We start from the raw sequence: 16,728 nt of genomic DNA on the forward strand, positions 1-16,728 counted from the left end.
CTAATCACTTTATCCCCACGATTTTCTGAATTGGCACTCTGACACTTTAACACATTCACATCCGCCATGAGTTGATTACGGTCCGATGCTAAGGACTCAACTCTCTCCCCCAAAGCTTGAATGGCAAGCAACATATCCCGCATGGATGGTTCATGAGAGCTAGTAGAGGGTTCAGGTACAACTACTACAGGGGAAGGATTAGGTTCAGGGGCATGGGAGGAGGAAAAATCCAACGACCTAGAGGAGCTTCTCCTCACCCTATCTCTCTAAAGCTTACAAGAATATTTATCAAACTCTAGCCAGTCGAATTCCGAAAGTACCACGCACTCATCACACCGATCTCCTAATTGGCAGGTTTTACCCCGGCAATTAGAACACACGGTATGTGGGTCGAGAGAGGCCTTTGGAAGACGTTTGTTACAATCCCTAGCATTACATTTACGAAATTTAGGAATAGGAGAAGGGTCAGCCATTTTGAAAAGTCCAAGAAAATCCAAAAACAATCCAAAGTCATCAACAATAAACGCTATCCAAAAAAGGGTTCAAGAGTTTTAATTGAAGAGAAAAACACCTGTCACTGCAAAAGCTCAAAACCAAAAAGAAGTACTTCACCAAGAATGACGAAAAAAATCCAGGTTAACAGCGAGCGGAATCAACTTGTCGACAAGACCGACAGAGAAGAACTGAGGCTGTTTACATGTATATGCGGTATCTGACCGATAGTCGGCGCTGGTGGGCACACCCGCAACCTTCACGGCGATCGCTCGCGAGTTTTTGTGTTTCTGTCGAGCCGTCCGAGACGTCAGCTATTATATATTCACCGGCTAAGTTTAATATTTAAAAAACAGCATTATAAGGCCGTTGTCTATTGGTCGTGTTCGGCAGTCAACACCGTAAAGTTGATGACTATTTTGTTTCGGTGTGCGAAGTATAACGAGGAAGAATCTCGTTATATGAAATTGTGTCATAAACATTAATAGTTCACAGGAGCTATTGAAATGGAATATCTGGTAGTTGGCCCAGGAAGTGAATTCAGATGCTAGGAGGAGAGAGACTGTCTTTGAGTTTAGTCTGGTCATTCCAGAATTATCAAAACCCCTTCCAAGAATGAGAGATTTAGGCACTATTGTTATTAGTCAGAAAAGTTTCGATGACAACAAAACCTTATCACAGTGTGAGTTTACAATTGGAGATTTACATTGCTATCATAAGCGCACAGAGACTTGCAGTGTCGCATGCAGCCATACTATTCAGAAGCTAAGAATTTTCAAGTAACTTTGCAGCCTAAAGGTAGACTGGATATTGATAAGGACAGTATTGCTTCAGGGAAAACTATTGCAGTACAGTATTTTCACAGTTTTATATTTTCTTTCTAGATGGTTGATATTAATTGTTCAGGTTTATTACTGGTCCAGCACTTTGCTGCAGTAGAGGGGCTTGAGTGTCCCAATGATGGGCTGGGCAATGGCGGAGGGGTAGTTTATCCACCCTGGCAGGCTCAACCATACCGCTAAGGCCAGTTCTGAGAGACCAGACCAAGACTGGACCCCTATAGGCCTTCTCCTTTATTTTAAGATAGGCAAAGGCTAGGAGAAGGAAAACTCCAAAATCAAACCAAACAGACCCCAACGGCGGAGCTTCCCAGCACCGGCGGAAGAGGGCAATGCCTGTCGGGCAGGCAACAAGGCGGGCCTTGACATAACAAGAACCCGGCAGCCCGATGCAACCAACATCGGAGAAGCCGCCTGTCTCATATGTCTTGAGCCGCGGTGAAAATGATGTGGGCCAAGTGTGTGTGCGTGACCGTTGCAAAGCCACGACCACCCAAAACAATATACCTAGCTACTGGCATTCTGTCGTTTCCTCCACCCTTCTTCATCTCTTTCTCACCATCATCATCATCACCACCACCAGCAAGTCCTGAGGCGACAGCACTGTGGGTGAAGGGGGCAGGCCTGGATAGCTGGAAGCCCTTAGCCCACGACTGCACTCAGGCGGCGAGTCTAAGATTCAGTCGCTCTCTGGTGACGGTGCCGTGACACCAGAGTTCGGCAGCTGGACCCGTGACTGGGCTGGCCTATTAAGGACACCGCAGCCCACCCCACATGGGGAGGCCCCTAGAAAAGGTGGGGTAAACATCGGACACGGCAAACCCGTCTGGTCAGCTCACCGCGGCTGGCGGACATCCCACTAATGCGGTCGAAATAACAAGAAAAAAATATTAACTTTAGGTGCGTGGAACATCCGCACCCTCCAAGACGTGACGAACACCAACCGCCCGGAACGACGTACAGCCCTCGTCTGCAAGGAGCTAGCCCGCTTCAATGTTGATGTGGCGGCTCTTAGCGAGACCAGACTACCCGAAGAGGGCAACATCAGGGAAGCTGGAACAGGCTACACCATCTTCTGGAAAGGCAAGGCCCTAGAGGAGCCTCGCATTCACGGTGTCGGCTTCGCCATCCGTTCCCAGCTAGTGCAGCAACACAACCTCGCTCCCAAGGCCATCAGTGAGCGCCTGATGACTGTCCGCATCCCCATCACGCGGGACAGACATCTCACCCTGATCTCTGTCTACGCCCCGACTATGACCTCAACCGATGATAACAAAGCTGCCTTCTACACCCAGCTCGACCGCACCATCCAGGCAGTGCCCGCCAATGACAAGCTCGTTGTGCTTGGCGACTTTAATGCCCGAGTAGGCAAAGACCATCGCCTGTGGGAGGGAATCATCGGCCGCCATGGCATTGGAAATTGCAACGCCAATGGCCAACTCCTACTGGGTCTGTGTGCAGAACACCAACTTGTGGTAACCAACACCATCTTCCAGTTACCAAAGCGACAAAAGACCACATGGAGACACCCACAGTCTAAACACTGGCACACCCTGGACTACGTCCTGACCAGAGCCAGAGACCGAGGAGACGTCCGCATCACCCGATCCATGCCCGGAGCGGACGACTGCTGGACGGACCACAGACTCCTCATCTCCCGACTCTCCGTGACGACCCTACGACCACCCAGAAGGGCACCTGACAGCGTACCACACCAACGCTTTGATTGTAGTAAGCTCCGCAACCCACAGGTGGCATAGATCTACAAGGAGGCCTGCGAACAATACCTCGCAGACCCTGTGGGTCAGGCCACTGTCGAGCACCACTGGACCACCCTCAGAAACGCCATGGCCCGTGCCGCGGAGGAAACACTAGGCTTCACAACCAAGAAACGGCAGGATTGGTTTGATGAGAATGATGCTACCATCTCTCTTCTCATTGAAACCAAACGACAAGCACGCCTGACTTTGGAAAACCAACCAACAGCAGCTAACAAATGTGCTCACAAGGTGGCTGAAGCTGGTTGCCAAAGAGGTATCCGTGAAGCCCAGAACACCTGGTGGCAAAGAAAAGCTGCAGAAATACAGAGTTTTGCTGACCAACGTGACCTGCGCAGCTTCTATGCAGCAACAAAAGAAATATTCGGTCCCACACAGTCATCAGTGGGCACCCTGAAGGACGCGGATGGGGCCACGACCATCACCGACAGCGAGGGCATCCTGGCCAGGTGGAGGTCTCACTTTGAGAACCTCCTCAATGACCAAGCAGACACCCCAGACGATCTCCTGCGAATGACCCCGCAGCATCCTGTCCGTCACTGGATGGCACTACCACCCTCCATCCATGACTTCAACAAGGCCCTGCAGCGCATGAAGCCCGGCAAAGCCCCAGGCCCAGACAACATCCCGTTGGAGCTCCTCACTCACGGTGGCCCCGGCTTGAGGAACCGTTTGATGCTCCTTATACTGAAAATATGGGAGACCAAGACCCCACCCAGTGACTTCCGCGATGCAAACATCACTACCATCTTCAAGAAGGGAGACAGGGAGAACTGTAACAACTACCGGGGAATATCACTACTAAGCATCGCGAGTAAGATTTTCGCTCGGATTCTCCTTGATCGCCTCCTCATTCTCGCAGAAGACGTCCTGCCAGAGTCCCAGTGCGGCTTTCGACCTTCCCGCGGGACCATAGACATGATCTTCTGTGCGCGACAACTACAAGAGAAGAGCCTCGAACAACAACAGCCCATAATGTTCATCTTCTGGGATTTGAAAAAGGCCTTCGACAAAGTACCTCGACCTGCCATGTGGGCTGTCCTCAAAAGATATGGCTGCCCACCCGATTTTGTCAAGCTGGTGCGTGCCCTCCATGACGGAATGGTTGGGAGAGTCTGCCACCAGAACTCTCTTTCAGACCCATTCCCCATCAACGGCGGCCTGAAGCAGGGCTGTGTTCTGGCCCCGACGTGTTTCTCGCTATACACCGCAGCAATGCTCAACGAGATTCCCCCAGACACACCCTCAGTCGACCTACGTTTCTGCATGGATGGAGGCGCTTTCAACCTCGCTAGACTCCGCGCCAGAACCAAGACCACCTTGTGTGCAGTGCGAGAACTGCAGTATGCTGACGACAATGCCACCCCAGGTCAGACGGCAGAGGACCTACAGTCGTTAGCTGATGCATACAACTCTGCCTACGAACGTTTTGGGATGCAAGTCAACTCAGACAAAACCAAGACCCTCGTCCAACATCCACCAGGACTGATGCTCCCCAACTTCAATACCACAGTGAATGACCAACCGTTAGAACAGGTGGACCAGTTCTCCTACCTAGGGAGCATCCTAACATCAGCTCCCACAAGCAAAAAGGACGTGGAGAACAGGATCAGGGCAGCCCACTCCGCCTTTGGCCGACTCAACCGCCGCGTATTTAACAACCACGCACTGACAATGACCACCAAAATAATGGTGTTCAGGGCAGTAGTCCTCTCCACGCTCCTGTATGCATGTGAAACATGGACGCTATATAGTAACGATCTTAAAAACCTAGAACGCTTCCAACAAATGAAACTGAGGCAGATCTTGAAAATCCCCTGGGAGAGCCACACCACCAACATTGAAGTCTTAAAACGTGCCTCGCTGTCCAGCGTGGAGGCCACCATCATCCACCACCGCCTCCGCTGGATAGGACACGTGCATAGGATGGATCCATCTAGGCTCCCAAAGAAAATATTCTACGGAGAACTGACCCAGGGCACCAGACCACGAGGAGCCCCGAAAATGCGCTATAAAGATCAACTAAAGCGCACCCTGGCTCTAACTGACATCGATCCTTCCTTATGGGAAGAAACAGCCAGGGACAGGAAAACCTGGAGGAGTACAGTACACCATGGCACCGTGGACTTCGAGGAGAGGAGGAGACAAAATGAGGAGGCTAGGAGGAGAAGAAGGAGAGAGCGATTAGAACAGCCCCGCCCACCACCTACCCTCCCTTGTGAACACTGTCCGCGACTCTTCCACCACAGACTAGGACTTAACAGCCACATCAGGCATAAGCACCCACCCCACAGATAGGAGGCTGATGGCTAACGACAGAACCCAATACTCGGACACGAGTGGGCGCCGACGACAGATGTCATAAACCCATAGTGTTGCAGGGTTCTCCTTTAAGCTTAGTGTAGGATTAGAGTTGTTTGTTAAGATAGTTGGACCACCCAAGCAATACACACGGTTGCGTTTATGATGCAATAAAACATGTAGATGTTTGCAGCATAGCGTTAGGAACTTATCTGGAATGATTTAGATGTTTTTGTTCCATTTGCAAATAAATATTTTTCTTGTTTTTATGAAGACAGCATTTCATTCCAGTTCCTTACACCATTGTGTCCCCTTCTCAGCCACCCATTATAAGTTTAGTATTATGTTTCCTTTATAAAATCTAACCTGAGATACAAGCTATTCATGTATACTGCTCATTTTCCCAGAAATTAATTAGCGGTCATCCTACACGTTTATTCAGCAAGCTCAAGGCAAGGGAAGATAAGAAGGAAGTTAGGTTCCTACTGGGTCCCCTTGCCCAGTATAAAAATCTAGGGGTGGTGCCCAGAGCCCAGTTCATCCTTGATTGTTTGCCTTTTACCCAGATTTTTGGGTATTCCACCGTTGTATATTTTTTGTGTAGTGAACGTTGGGGTGTGGTTCGCATTCGTACACTAGGTAGTTTGAGTGCTACCTCTGGCCACAGTCCACAAACCACTACATTGTCCCACCATCATGGAATGTATCTTGCCAGAGAGCCTTGGGGTCTGGTACTGAGGAGCAGTACAACGGGAGTCTGAAGTTCAGGGCCGTTGCGAAGATCTCCACAATCAGAGAACCCCACAAAGTCAGGACTCTGTTGGCTAATAGATGATCCAAAGACCATTCTAGACTCACTATCTGAGATGCTCTGCTTAAGTTGTCGGCGAGCACATTAATTTTGCCTGGAATGAAGTGTGCCGAAAGTGGTATCGAGTGAATCTCAGCCCATTTCAGTATCTCTACTGCTAGATGGGATAGGGGCTGTGAAAAAGTACCTCCTTTTTTGTTGATGTAAGCCACTACTGTGATGTTGTTGCTCATTACCACCACTGAGTGACCCGCTAGAAACTGGGGGAACTGTTGAATGGCCAGGAAGACAGCCTTCATCTCTAGGAGATTTATGTGGTGGTATTCTTCTGACACTGACCAGAGGCCTGCGGTCGTGTAGTGCAGCACGTGGCCCCCAACCCTATTTTTGAAGCGTCTGAGAACAACATCAAATCTGGGGGAGGACGAGAAGGTCCGCTCCCTTTCGTAGGTTCTCGTCTGACACCCACCATTCGAGGTTCGTTTATTCTGATGGTACCATGGGCATCAGGATGTCCAGGGAGTCGAAGGCCTGATTCCACCTGGACTTTAGTTGCCACCTGAGAGATCAAATCCTGAGGCGACCGTTGGGAACTAGACGAGCCAGATATGAAAGGTGCCCGAGGAGACGTAGCCACATCTGGGCTGGAAAGTTCTTCTCAGCCTTATTAATCTGCCATCTGATGGGAAGGCTTTGTGGGTATTGGTGTCTATTCTCATCCCTAGATATACCAGTCTCTGCGTAGGAAGCAGGGAGGACTTCTCGAGGTTTACTATGATCCCCAGATCTTGGCAAAAACTCAAATGTTTGTCTTGGTGTTGAAGAAGGGTTGACAACAAGTTCACTACGATTAGCCAGTCGTCCAGATTACGGAGGAGACTGATGCCAATCCTGTGCCCAAGATAACACAAGGGCAAACACCCTGGTGAAGACTTGAGGTGCTGTGGAAAGACCGAAGCACAGCAACTTGAACTGCTATTTCCTGGAGAGTGCTGGCGAGCTGGAGTGTGCTGATGCATGGGAGATCGCTGATGCATAGGCGACCGCAGATGCGTAGGAGAATGCTGGCGTGTAGGAGAGCGCTGGCGTGTAGGAGAGCGCTGGCGTGTAGGAGAGCGCAGATGCGTAGGAGAACGCTGGCGTGTAGGAGAGCGCTGGCGTGTAGGAGAGCGCAGATGAGCGGGAGCGTTGGAGCGCAGGAGAGCGCTGTTGAGCTGGGGAGCACTGGCGAGTATCGGTGTACTGGTGAGCGCTGGCGAGCAGGGAAATGCTGATACTTCGAAAGGTGTGAATGCGCTGGAGATCGCTGGGGCATTAGAGCACTAAAGCACAGGAGAGAGCTGAGGCGCTGGAGAGCGCTGAATCGCTGCGGAGCGTTGACGAGCTGGTGAGCGCTAATGAGCTGTTTGTGAACGTTGATGGAGTTAGCAACGGAGAAGGCAGGTCAGAAGGTCGGAGAGATGCAGAAGATTGGCGCATTGGAAGATCAGAAACAGGGATGTACCCTTTAGAAGGGCGAACATCCTCCGATGGGAATCACGCACAATCCTCAGAAGAGTCCAAGGACTAACGGCAGAATCGACAGGAGAAGGTCCAGGAGAGGGTGAAGGTCGAGGGCCAGAAGATGATGGAAGAGAAGGCTCCCCTGTGGGGGAAGGCTGCAACGACGAGGCTGAAGAGTGAAAAGGCGCCTTTTCACTGATGGTGAAGGGACACCTCTTAGGTGAAGGGGAGGGCGAGCTCTGCGAGATCGTTGGCGCCCTCTGGGGCAGGAGAATCAGCAAGCTGACCTTTGGAAGCAGCAGTCCTCCCCAGAGGAGTCTCTATGAGTGAACTCCCCTGAGGAGGAGAAACACTTGCAGGAGAGACAGACGAAGGACTTTGCTTCCCCCCTCGAAGGATGATCAGGAACGGGGGAAGAACAGTCAGCAGCAACAGCTGAAGAGTCTGAAGGGGCAGGAGCGTCGGCAGCAGCAGCATATGACGCCTCCGACACCACTATGTCGACACATGACAGAGGATCCACCTTCGATGTTGACAAAAGCTGCACATTAGCAAAATGGATGATGAGTTGTAGCAAGGAGTCTTTGGAGGACAGACCCGAAAACCTCAAGGACAACCACACATGTAAAAAGGGAGAAAGAGACAAGGCCTCACCCGGGGGGAGAGGTGGGGTCGCTTTGCCAGGAGGAAGCAACACCATCTCTCGAGGACCAGGGTTGACCATCAGTTATAGGACCTACGCTACTACTCGACGGTCTCTCGGAAGAGGCCGAACAGGCAAAAGCTTCAGAGGAAGGTTGGGAAGTGGAAGAAGAAGCCTTGCTTTTTTTCCCTTACGAAGATACCTTTGAAGGAGAAATGTCTCACTTTGACTTCTTCTTCTGCCGGCGCCCAAACCTTTCCCACTGGGAGGCAGACCACTCCCAACATTCACAACACTTATTTTCACTATCACACCATTGACCTTTGCAGGCGGGACAAAGGGTGTGATGATCGGTATCCACAGCCGACATGAAGGTACCGCAGGACCGGCCTTCAAGTCCAGGGAAGATACACATAGTTGGCAGAAGTCAACACAAACCCACACAGTTAAAGAGAAAGAACAAACAAAAAGCATTAATGCCAGTACAAAATATTGGTGAGGATGAAGAGCGGTAACAACCCTTCACCATCCGAGCTAAAAGCAAAGTGGGGCAAATCATAGGTGTGTGAGCTTGAGCGGTTGCAAGCTACCACCCCTACCCCCGCTTACTAGCGAAATCGGTAGTTAACCCTCGCTAAATTTTAATGGCTTGTCCTTTCAGTTTCACTGAAAGTAATACCCCTAATAAATCAAACTATATCAAATCTGGTATTAACTGAATAGCCCAATTGAATACCATTTACAGTATTTATAAACAAGCTAGTACAGCCGAGTAAGATGATAATATTACTGTATACTTATAAATACTGTAAGGATGAAAATAGCACTACATGTACTGGTTATAAATGGTAAATAATTTCTATATCAGTATATCTTTAAATCCAATCATTTTCAAACATAAAGGTTATCCTTACCTTACAAATGTACAGTAATGCTCTTTTAAACACTGAAAATTTTCAGAAATTATTTCTCCTTATTCCAATTCCAATCCATTATATCAAATAATAGCCCAGAAAATTTACTTCCATCTAAAGAGGACCTCCTTCTGGTAAGGATACTTCTGTAGAAATAAGAATAAAGAACATTCATAAAAGCTATAGCATTCAATGAAAAACATACAGTGGATAAAGATAAAAGATTTCTAAAAAAAATATCAACTAGTAAACTAACAGTTATCCATAATGTTATCCTTATGTTTTTACTATTTGGTAAATCCTTATAGCCATCATTATAAATATTGTCATCATTACTACTTAGTATTATCATCATCATCATCATAATCACTATCATTATTAATATTATTACCATTACTAATATTACTGTTACTAATACTATTGAGCAAGGGAACAATATGCAATGGAAGATGAAATATCATTGGAAGGAGAAAGGATTAATGAGGTAGAATCGATTGAGTATTTAGGAACTATGATCTCCAATACAGGGTCATTAGATATAACAAATTTGTAAGTAATTTGTATTTTTCCTAATATACAAACCTGGAAGACAAGCCATGATAATTTTAGTGTGGGATAACCACCCCAATTACTAGTTAGAATGGGGGGGGGAGGATAGCCAGCTACCCTGCTCACTCACACACCTGGGCTGAGCAACCACTTTGCTTTCTGGTAAGACTTCTTGGGGGACAGGGCTGGCAGACCAATTTGTATAAATAGCTCCAGGTTTGTATGTTAGGAAAAATGCAAATTACTTACAAATTTGTCACTTGTTCCAACACAAATACAAACCCTTCGCTACTTATAAGGATGGCTTACTTCTTAGAAGGGAGGAAGTCCTCGCCAAATGGCCTTGGCATTTGATCCAGGGCTCTCTCTCCTTCTGACCAAAGGTAGTAGGAACCCTGCCCTCGATAAAATAGTTGTGCTACACATAATTAGCGCCCTGCAGAAGCCGTGTGTTTGTGATACTAGCAATGTGGCTGGTCTTAGTAAATAGAATCTGAGAGTACTGAGACTTTGCCCAATAACCTCCCTCGCAGAGGTATTGAGGACACAACAAGTATTATTTCTATACTTTGGATACAAAAGCAAGTTAATCTTACCTGCAGAGAGGTAAGGTCAGCTGTGCTGAATACCGTAGTGCTGAGTTCCTCAGGGGGGGGAGAAGGTGAAAGGAAGAAGGAAACCAGTCATTCTTTACTCATTCACCCCAGACTAACCCGGGTAACCTCATCCCTCACCCCTCTGCTATTTATCCATCAAGGAGCTTGAGGTGTTTTAGACCACTTGATGTGCAGTCACCACAGGACCAATGGAGAACGTATCCATACTCCTGTGGGTTACATCTTGCAGGTAGTGGGCGGTGAAGGTCATTTGACACTTGAACAAGACCGCTTGCAATACCTGCGCCACAAAGTAGATTTTCTTGAACGCCAGGGATATTGCAATGGCCCTGACGTCATGAGTTCTGAGTCGTTTTTGAGGGGGAGGGCCTGGATTGAGAGCAAATTCAATGACCTTACGGATCCAAGAGGAAATTGTATTCCTTGTGGCCCTCCTCTTGACCTTCCAGTGCTGAGAAACAGTGCTGAAACACAGGGGCAAGGGGCTCCTGTTCTTTTAAGGTAGCACCTCAGACTCCTCGCTGGGCAAAGTACCAATTGGTCTGGATCTTTGGTTACAGAACATAGACTCTTTATCCCGAATGAGCCTAATCTAGGATCCAGATCACATGGATTTTGAGTCTTAGCAAAAGTAAACTCATGAACGAAGCTGAGTATTACTTTCCCCCCCATCTTCTTGTGTGGGAGACATCGCAAGATAGACCATGCAGCTCACCGACTCTCTTGACCGAAGCCAAAGCGAATAGGAATACCATCTCCAAAGTAAGGTGGTGATCTGTTGCTTGATGTAATGGTTCATAGGGGGGACCCTTCAGAGACTGAAGGACATGAACCAAATTCCAAGGAGGAGGTCCAAGTTCCAACTAGGGACAAGTAATCTCATACTACTTATTTCAGTTTAAAAGCGAGACTCAAGGCTAAGTAGTAGCCTTCGACTGTCCCCTTCGCAGCCACCAATTCAGAGATTTTTATATTCTTTTAATATAATTTTTCTCTCCTAATGTTTGTAAAGTTTACTTGAGCTTAAAATGTTATTTTCATTAGTAAAATAAATTTTTGAATATACTTACCCGATGATCATATAGCTGTCAGCTCTGCTGCCCGACAGAAAAAACCTACGGGCGGAATACGCCAGCGATCGCTATACAGGTGGGGGTGTACATCAACAGCGCCATCTGTCGAGCAGGTACTCAAGTACTCGATGTCAACACAGAACCAATTTTCTCCTCGGTCCACTGGGTCTCTATTGGGGAGGAAGGGTGGGTCCTTTAATTTATGATCATCGGGTAAGTATATTCAAAAATTTATTTTACTAATGAAAATAACATTTTTCAATATTAAACTTACCCGATGATCATATAGCTGATTCACACCCAGGGGGGTGGGTAGAGACCAGCATATATGTTAACATTAAGAGCTAAGTATTCCGTATTTCATTTTAGCAGTTATTCAAAATAACAAACATAAAATTAATAAGTACCTGGTAAGGAAGTCGACTTGAACAATTACTCTGCCTTTTTAAGTACGTCTTCCTTACTGAGCCTCGCGATCCTCACAGGATGCTGAGCGACTCCTAGGAGCTGAAGTATGAAGGGCTGCAACCCATACTAAAGGACCTCATCAAAACCTCTAATCTAGGCGCTTCTCTAGAAAGAATTTGACCACCCGCCAAATCAACCAGGATGCGAAAGGCTTCTTAGCCTTCCGGACAACCCAAAGAACAACAATAAAAAGCATTTCAAGAGAAAGATTAAAAAAGGTTATGGGATTATGGGAATGTAGTGGCTGAGCCCTCACCCACTACTGCACTCGCTGCTACGAATGGTCCCAGGGTGTAGCAGTTCTCGTAAAGAGACTGGACATCTTTAAGGTAAAATGATGCGAACACTGACTTGCTTCTCCAATAGGTTGCATCCATTACACTCTGCAGAGATCTGTTTTGTTTGAAGGCCACTGAAGTTGCGACAGCTCTAACTTCATGTGTCCTTACCTTCAGCAAAGCATGGTCCTCCTCATTCAGATGGGAATGAGCTTCTCGAATTAAAAGTCTGATATAATAAGAAACTGCATTCTTCGACATTGGTAAAGAAGGTTTCTTAATGGCGCACCATAAAGCTTCTGATTGACCACGTAATGGCTTAGTCCGTTTCAAATAGTACCTAAGAGCTCTTACCGGGCATAGTACTCTTTCTTGTTCATTTCCAACCAAATTGGCAAGGCTTGGAATATCGAACGATTTGGGCCAAGGACGAGAAGGAAGTTCGTTTTTGGCTAAGAAACCAAGCTGTAAGGAACATGTAGCCGTTTCAGATGTAAATCCAATGTTCCTGCTGAAGGCGTGTATCTCACTGACTCTTTTAGCTGTTGCTAAGCAGACAAGGAAAAGAGTTTTCAACGTGAGATCTTTTAAAGAGGCTGATTGAAGTGGTTCGAACCTTGCTGACATAAGGAACCTTAGTACCACGTCTAAGTTCCAACCTGGTGTGGCCAACCGACGCTCCTTCGAGGTCTCAAAAGACTTAAGGAGGTCCTGTAGATCTTTGTTGTTGGAAAGATCTAAGCCTCTGTGACGGAAGACTGCTGCCAACATGCTTCTGTAACCCTTGATCGTGGGAGCTGAAAGGGATCTTTCCTTCCTTAGGTATAAAAGGAAGTCAGCTATCTGAGTTACAGAGGTACTGGTTGAGGATACTGATTTGGACTTGCACCAGCTTCGGAAGACTTCCCACTTTGACTGGTAGACTTTGAGAGTGGATGTCCTCCTAGCTCTAGCAATCGCTCTGGCTGCCTCCTTCGAAAAGCCTCTAGCTCTCGAGAGTCTTTCGATAGTCTGAAGGCAGTCAGACGAAGAGCGTGGAGGCTTGGGTGTACCTTCTTTACATGCGGCTGACGCAGAAGGTCCACTCTTAGAGGAAGTGTTCTGGGAACGTCTACTAGCCATTGCAGTACCTCGGTGAACCATTCTCTCGCGGGCCAGAGGGGAGCAACCAACGTCAACCTTGTCCCTTCGTGAGAGGCGAACTTCTGCAGTACTCTGTTGACAATCTTGAACGGGGGGAACGCATAAAGGTCTAGATGGGACCAATCCAGAAGAAAGGCATCTATGTGAACTGCTGCTGGGTCCGGAATCGGTGAACAATAAATTGGGAGCCTCTTGGTCATCGAGGTTGCGAACAGATCTATGGTGGGTTGGCCCCACAATGCCCATAGTCTGTTGCATACATTCTTGTGAAGGGTCCACTCTGTTGGGATGATTTGACCCTTCCGGCTGAGGCGGTCTGCCATGACATTCATGTCGCCTTGAATGAACCTCGTTACAAGGGATATGTTTCGATCTCTTGACCAGGTGAGGAGGTCCCTTGCGATCTCGTACAACATCCTCGAATGAGTCCCTCCTTGCTTGGAGATGTACGCCAGGGCTGTGGTGTTGTCGGAGTTCACCTCCACCACCTTGCCTAGAAGGAGGGACTTGAAGCTTCTCAAGGCCAGATGAACTGCCAGTAGCTCCTTGCAGTTGATGTGTAACTCGCTTTGAACCGCATTCCACGTGCCCGAGCATTCCCGACCGTCCAACGTCGCACCCCAGCCCGTGTCCGATGCGTCCGAGAAGAGAAGGTGGTCGGGGGTCTGAACAGCCAGTGGCAGACCCTCCCTGAGGAGAATGTTGTTCTTCCACCAAGTCAGTGACGACTTCATCTTCTCGGAAATAGGAACCGAGACCGCTTCTAGCGTCTTGTCCTTTGTCCAGTGAGCAGCTAAGTGAAATTGAAGGGGGCGGAGGTGGAGTCTCCCTAACGCGATGAACTGGTCCAGTGATGAAAGCGTCCCTATCAGACTCATCCACTGTCTGACTGAACATCGGTCCTTCTTCAGCATGGACTGGATGCATTCTTGGGCTTGACTGATTCTGGGGGCCGACGGAAAAGCCCGAAAAGCTTGACTCTGAATCTCCCTTCCTAGGTATACTATAGTTTGGGATGGGACGAGTTGGGACTTTTCTATATTGACCAGGAGACCCAATTCCTTGGTCAGATCTAGAGTCCACTGTAGATTCTCCAGACAGCGACGACTTGACGCAGCTCTTAAAAGCCAGTCGTCCAAATAGAGGGAGGCTCTGATGTTTGCTAAATGCAAGAATTTGGCAATATTCCTCATCAGTTTGGTAAAAACTAGAGGTGCCGTGCTTAGGCCAAAGCACAGGGCTTGGAACTGGTAGACAACCTTCCCGAAAACGAACCTTAGAAAAGGTTGGGAATCTGGGTGGATGGGGACGTGAAAGTAAGCGTCCTTTAGGTCTAACGAGACCATCCAGTCTTCCTTCCTGACCGATGCTAGAACCGACTTTGTCGTCTCCATGGTGAACGTCTGCTTTGTGACAAAGACATTCAGAGAACTGACGTCTAGCACCGGTCTCCACCCTCCTGTCTTCTTCGGCACTAAGAAGAGGCGGTTGTAGAAGCCCGGGGATTGATGGTCCCGGACTATGACTACCGCTCCCTTTTGTAGTAAGAGAGACACCTCTTGCTGTAAAGCTAGTCTCTTGTCCTCCTCTCTGTACCTGGGAGAGAGGTCGATGGGAGTTGTTGCTAGAGGGGGCTTGCGTAAGAATGGAATCTTGTACCCCTCCCTGAGTAACTTCACAGACTGTGCGTCTGCGCCCCTGTTCTCCCAGGCCTGCCAGTAGTTCTTGAGCCTGGCTCCCACTGCTGTCTGAAGAAGGTGGCAGTCAGACTCTGCCTCTAGAGGACTTGGAACCCTTCTTCTTACTCCCACGTTGACTTCCGGCACGAGTACCTCCTCTGCTGGAGGCTCTGCCACGAAAGGGCGGAATGAACCTTGACGCTGGAGTGTCCATCCTGGGTCTAGGTACGGAGGGCAAAGGGGTGGTTTTGCGTGCAGAAGACGCCACCAAGTCATGTGTGTCTTTCTGGATCAAGGAGGCAGCAATCTCCTTAATCAACTCTTCAGGGAAGAGACACTTCGAGAGTGGAGCAAACATAAGCTCCGACTTTTGACATGGGGTGACTCCAGCTGACAAGAAGGAGCAAAGGTGATCTCGCTTCTTGAGAACCCCAGACACGAAAGAAGCCGCAAGCTCACTAGAACCATCCCGTATGGCTTTGTCCATGCAGGACATGATGAGCAAGGAAGTTTCCTTATCAGAAGGGGAGGTCTTCCTGCTCAACGCTCCCAAACACCAGTCCAAGAAGTTAAAGACCTCGAATGCGCGGAAAACTCCCTTCATAAGATGGTCCATATCCGAAGGAGTCCAGCAAATCTTGGAGCGTCTCATAGCCAGCCTGCGGGGAGAGTCTACCAGACTTGAGAAGTCGCCCTGGGCAGAGGCAGGAACTCCCAAGCCGAGAACTTCTCCCGTGGCATACCAGACGCTAGATCTGGAAGCAAGCTTGACCGGGGGAAACATGAAGGATGTCTTCCCAAGTTGCTTCTTGGACTGCAACCATTCTCCCAGTACCCTTAAAGCTCTCTTGGACGAGCGAGCGAGTACGAGCTTCGTAAAGGCAGGCGCTGCTGACTGCATGCCTAAAGCGAACTCAGAGGGAGGCGAGCGTGGTGCTGCAGACACAAACTGGTCCGGATATAAATCCTTGAACAGCGCAAGCACTTTCCTAAAGTCTAAGGAGGGAGGCGTAGTCTTGGGTTCTTCGATGTCCGAGTGTTGGTCGTCAAGATGTGCAGCTTCGTCATCATCAGAGATACCATCGTCTGAATGTTGAGGAGGAAGAGGCAACGGAGTGGGCTGGACGGCTGAGTCCGGCAGCACGGGTGCATGCGTGGCTGCACTGGACCCAACATCATGCCACTGTTGGTCAGTCTGAGAACTGGCAACAACCAAAGCTGAGTGGGTGTGCAAAGAGTCTACTCCCGACTGTGGAAGGATAGCGGAGACCACCGTGGGTAGCGGAGGCTGACGCACCGCGTCAAAACATGGCAGCCTAACTCCACCCTCCTGTTGTTGTGGTAGCTCACGCACGGCAACGGAAGGTTCCGTGCGTCTGTGAACGTCAGCATGCGTCTGGCAGGGTCGACTGCGCATGGGTGGAGGAGCTCTCACAGCCGGAGTGTGGGAGCAGGCAGCCTCAGCGTCTGCTGGGCGCACAACCGTGGCAGGTTGTAGGTTAACGGGTGCAGCGCCAACCTTCTCCGCAGCCAGAGTGTGGGAGCAGGCAGCCTCAGCGTCTGCTGGGCGCACAACCGTGGCAGGTTGTAGGCTAACGGGTGCAGCGTCAACCTTCTCCGCACGAAACTCCTGCATAACC

At 48.9% G+C, this 16,728-nt stretch overlaps 1 protein-coding gene across 1 annotated transcript in view; it reads right to left on the reverse strand.

Annotated features, from left to right (window-relative positions):
• tweek (transmembrane protein KIAA1109 homolog tweek) overlaps positions 1 to 16,728 on the reverse strand; it is a 789,520-nt gene that overhangs the window by 734,671 nt on the left and 38,121 nt on the right. Inside the window, 1 exon segment of the mRNA XM_068348609.1 lies at positions 9,282 to 9,427. The gene's annotated coding sequence lies outside the window, so the exon portion shown is untranslated.

The sequence above is a fragment of the Palaemon carinicauda genome, chromosome 24 (genome assembly GCF_036898095.1).
Source record: "Palaemon carinicauda isolate YSFRI2023 chromosome 24, ASM3689809v2, whole genome shotgun sequence".
In the NCBI taxonomy this organism is placed as follows: domain Eukaryota; kingdom Metazoa; phylum Arthropoda; class Malacostraca; order Decapoda; family Palaemonidae; genus Palaemon; species Palaemon carinicauda.